The sequence below is a fragment of the Urtica dioica genome, chromosome 6 (assembly GCF_054948205.1).
Source record: "Urtica dioica subsp. dioica isolate 48M chromosome 6, U.dioica_male_clone48M_v1_H2, whole genome shotgun sequence".
Taxonomy (NCBI): Eukaryota; Viridiplantae; Streptophyta; class Magnoliopsida; order Rosales; family Urticaceae; genus Urtica; species Urtica dioica.
The window spans coordinates 40,399,381-40,404,640 of NC_142761.1; positions in this window are offsets into that span (position 1 = coordinate 40,399,381).

Sequence of the window (5,260 nt, forward strand, 5' to 3'; positions counted from 1 at the left end):
GACTCATATACATATACGTTCCGGGATGCATTAACAAATAAAATTAATCCCCCGGTTGTGAGACCACATAGCCCATAGGTCAAGGCGATACAAGCTTGGTCTCGGTCTTCAACTTCGGTTCCCGTTTAGACCTTTTCCCTTATCTACATTACCAAGGGTCATAAAGCTATTAGTCGAATGACTGAGTAAGTGGGAGTCTATCTAGAAAAGAAAATAAACTAAATGCCATGACGTGAAAACAAGCATATTAGAATGTAAGATGCATATCTAACTAGTTCTAGACCACGACTAATGTGTTCACACTCTAATTGGTACTTGTCGTTCTGCAAGGTTACGCACATCCCATGCTATAACCCTCAGGACAACAAGAGACCAGCCTTAGACTTCGAGCAGCAGTCTTCCGGTGACCTAAGTGTTTTATCGCTTGTCTAGGATCCCCTAGTGGAACTGTATTCATCGTGACGTCGGCTCGTGCTGATCTCGTGCAGCAATGAGCTCGTGATTCACAACCTTCACCCATTGCTACACGGGGCGTTCAAGGCAGCTCCCGTTTGAGTTTCCAGCTCGGCAATGACACTACTACAAAATTGATTTTCTGATGCGCAAGACTATCAGATGCGACTAGTTGCATCTAAAAGTCGCATCTAAATAACTTTTAGATGCGACTAGTCGCATCTGATAATCAATCAGAAACCGAGAAAATTCGCTCAAATTGTCTTTTAATTTTGACAATCCGATGCGACTAGTCGCACCTGAAAGTATGTTGAAACTTTCAGGTGCGACTATGTCGCATCAGATAGTTTTAAATTTTTAGGCGGGCCTCATCTCCCCCTCTTTTATTTCATTAATCTAACATGGTGAATGAAATTTTTATTTTTTTTAATTATAATCCGGTGCGACTAGTCGCACCTGAAGAATTATCAGGTGCGACTAGTCGCACCTGAAGAGTTATCAGGTGCGATTACGTCGCACCTGATGATTAGAGTTTGTTTAAAAACCCAGGTCGCGATGCTTTCTTCTCCAGCCGCTCAAACACCATTTTTTCACTCTCCCTCTATCCCTCTCTTCCGACCATGCAGCTCTCCTCCGTCCCTCTCTTCTCGGCCTCTTCCTTCGCCGACCACCACGCCACGTACCCGTACCCGGCCACCGGACCTCTGCCTCATCCGGCCACCGGACCTCGCCAGTCACCACTGTCTCTCTCTCACTCGGTATTTCTCTCTCTCACTCCCTCTCTGTCTCGCTCCCTCTCTGCCTCGCTCTCTCTCACTCGGTTTAAACTCACAGCCGTCGTCTCGATCGTGCCTCCGGACCTCGCCGTGCTCTCAGCCCCGGCCCCGCTGCCTCCGAGTCACCACTGCCTCTCTCTCTCACTCGGTATTTCTCTCTCTCACTCCCTCTCTGCCTCGCTCCCTCTCTGCCTCGCTCTCTCTCACTCGGTTTAAACTCACAGCCGTCGTCTCGTGCCTCCGGACCTCGCCGTGCGCTCAGCCCCGGCCCCGCTGCCTCCGAGTCACCACTGCCTCTCTCTCTCACTCGATATTTCTCTCACTCACTCCCTCTCTGCCTCGCTCCCTCTCTGCCTCGCTCTCTCTCACTCGGTTTAAACTCACAGCCGTCGTCTCGTGCCTCCGGACCTCGTCGTGCGCTCAGCCCCGGCCCCGCTGCCTCCGAGTCCCAGCCACCGAGCCGTTGTCCCCGAGTCCCAGCCTCCGAGCCGCTGTCCCCGAGTCCCCGGCCGGCCGTCCTAGCAGGTTAGTGTATATATTAGTTTTTTTTTTATAATCATATATTACTTAGTTAACTAGGTTAGTTAGGTTGATAAATATATATTAGTGTATATATTAGTTAGTTAGGTTAGTGTATATATAATATGTTAGTTAATATGTTAGGTTAGTTAATTAATGTGAAATATGTAGGTTAATAATAATGTGTAACTTAATTAGTATTAATTTGATAATTAATTTAACATGTTTAGTAATTTGGTTAAGTTTAATAATTCTATTAGTTTAGGTTAAAAGTTTAAATTGATTGTAAATTAGTTAGTATTAATATGATAATTTCACATGTTTAATAATGTGATTAGTTTATATTAGGTTAAAATTAAGTTTTAATTGTTTTTTGACATGTTTTGATATATAGTTTGTGACATTTTTAAATTTTTTGCTTTTAATTAATTTAGATTAATTGTAAGTAAATTATTACCTAGAAATTGTAATTAGTTTAATAATTACATTTATGTTGCTTAGTTTATAATTAGTTAATTAATTTGTGATAAGTTTGTGTAGTTGATTTAACATGTAATGAAATTGTAATTTAAATAAGAAAAATAGTTTTCTGACATGCGTTGATAGTTTGTGACATGTTTTGATAGTTTGTGATATTTTGTTTATTTCGATTTTTCATTTATAAATGTTGTGATCGAACCACGGAGGTTCGGTTTAGGGCTGAGCTAATTTATAGGATAGTTCTGGATGGTTTGTGTATGTTTTTAAATAATTTTGCAGGTTTTTGGTTTGTCAGTATAATAGGGGAAACTCTGCCGAAATTTCGGTAGAGTTTCGAATTAATTAGTTTAAAAACTTCCAACTTATTCAATCCGAGCTCAAAATAACATAGAATTCATAATCTCTCTTTCATTTTGTTCTCCGTCGTCCTTTATCAATAACTCTTCCAAACTTTCATTTCTCGCTCTCATTCAGCGAAATGTCCAATCCAAGTAGAGATTGGATCACGGAGAATAATCGGGTGACATTGCAGTACAAAACCGGTGTTAACGAGTTTATTCGCGCTGCAAGAAGATTCCCTAAAGAAAATGGCAAATATCGGTGTCCTTGCAAACCTTGCAACAACGTGAGATGGCACGACATCGGGGTTGTCAGGAATCATTTGCTGAACAAGGGGTTTACTCCAGGCTACACAAAATGGTATCATCACGGCGAGCTCGAGCGTGTCGTCCTTCCTCATGAAGAAGATTCCATCGGAGGAACAGATCAGAGAGGAATAGGAGGATTGCACGGTGCTGTGGAGGATATCAGGGATCACGAGGATTTCGACGATGCTACGGAGCCGACCCAGAGCGAGGTGCGTGCAGAGGAGCAAGTGGAAGACCTCTTCGCCGAGTTGGAAGCAGAATTGTACCCTGGATGCAAAGAGTTTTCTTCTTTGTCGTTCTTGGTTTCGTTGATGCACCTCAAAGTCACGAACCATTGGACGAACAAGTCGTTTACAGAACTCTTGCAGCTCTTGAAGAAGTCTCATCCAGCTGGTAATCGAATTCCGGAAAAGCATTACGAGGCAAAGGCGAAACTGAAGCGTTTTGGCATGGGATACGAGATGATCGATGCGTGTATTAACGATTGTGTCCTATTTCGAAAAGATCTCGCAGAAGTCGACGTGTGCCCAGTATGCAACGAGAGCATATGGAAGCCAACTGGGAAAATGATACCGCAAAAGATTTTGCGATATTTTCCCTTGAAAGATCGATTGAAGCGGTTGTACGCGTCTCGACACACGTCGCTTCTGATGCAGTGGCACGAAAGAGATCGCGTCAGGGAAGTTGGTGTTCTACGACATCCTGCGGATGGTACGACGTGGAAAAGCCTAGACGAGAGATACCCAGGCTTTACTGCAGAGCCTCGAAACGTGCAGCTTGGACTATCTGCGAATGGATTCAATCCGTTCGGAGAAATGAGTTTATCGTACAGCATATGGCCTGTGGTACTAACTGCGTACAACTTGCCGCCTTGGTTATGCATGAAGAAAGAGTACTTGATGCTGACGCTTTTGATCCCGGGGCCTCACTCACCAGGAAAGGACATGGACGTGTTCTTGCAGCCAATTGTCGAAGAGCTGAAAGAACTGTGGGAGACCGGATTCCGCGTTCGAGATGGCGTCAACGATGAAGTGTTTCGATTGCGTGCCGCGCTACTTTGGACGATTAACGATTTTCCAGCTCGATCCTATTTATCGGGATGGAGTGGCCAAGGGTATCTCGCTTGCCCGACGTGCAACCTTGACACGCCGTCTTTGAAAGTCAGAAGCAGGATCGTTTACTACGACCATCGTCGATTCTTGCGTATGCGTCACCGATTGAGAAAAAGCACCGATCACTACAAGGATCACCACGAGAAACGTAGTAAACCCAAGAAGTTGACTCCGCAAGACATACTCGCTCAGTTGGCTAGTGTCTCTTGCACGACAACTGGCAAACATGCTGGCTCTGTGGGCAGAAAACGAAAGCGAGCCGAGTGCGAACTAATTGGGCCAAGAAAAGCATCTTTTACGAGTCGTCGTACTAGTCAGATTTGGAGTTGAAGCATAACATGGACTTCATGCACATAGAGAAGAACGTGTGCGAGAATCTTCTCGGAACCTTGCTCGGCTTAGAAAATAAGAACTACGACACATATAAGGCGAGGTTTGATTTGATGGACTTGGGCATCAAGACCGCTTTCCACTTGAAAAAACAAGGGGATTCCTGGTACAAACCGCGAGCATCGTACACCTTAACCCTTGTTCAGAGGCAGCGATTTACCGAGTTCCTCCAATCTGACAAATTTCCAGATGGGGTCGCTGGGAATTTGAAGAAAAATGTGACTGCTGATGGAAAGCTCACAGGTTTGAAGTCGCATGATTGCCACGTGATCTTGCAGAGGTTGTTGGCTGTTGGTATTCGTCCTTTTGTGCCAAAAGAAATACATTAGACGATCTCCGAGCTTTGCAACTTTTTCAAGCTGATAAGTTCGAGAACCTTGAGAGTAGAAGATCTTGAAAATGCGCAAGAGTCTATCATCGAGATCTTGTGTAAGCTTGAGATGATATTTCCACCAGCTTTTTTCACGATCATGATTCACGTGGCGATTCATCTACCAGATGAAGCGTTGTATGACGGCCCGGTGCATATGCGGTGGATGTACCCATTTGAGAGATACCTTGGGACGTTAAAACATTTTGTCAAAAATAGAGCTAGACCAGAAGGCTCTATTGCGGAAGCTTATGTTGTAGAAGAAGCTCTAACGTTCGTTGCAAGGTATCTTGAAGATAAAAAAAGTGTAGATGAAGTTCAAGTGCGAGAGCTCTCTGTTTTTCGATCCGAGATGTATGTGCCTTATGGGATGATGAAACCGATAGTATTAGACGATGAATAGAAAGAGGACGCGGAGTGGTACATATATACCAACTGTCCTGAAGTGGATCCATATTTGACGTAAGTTATCGTTGGGAATGTGTTTCAATTCATTCTTTTTATATATTGCTA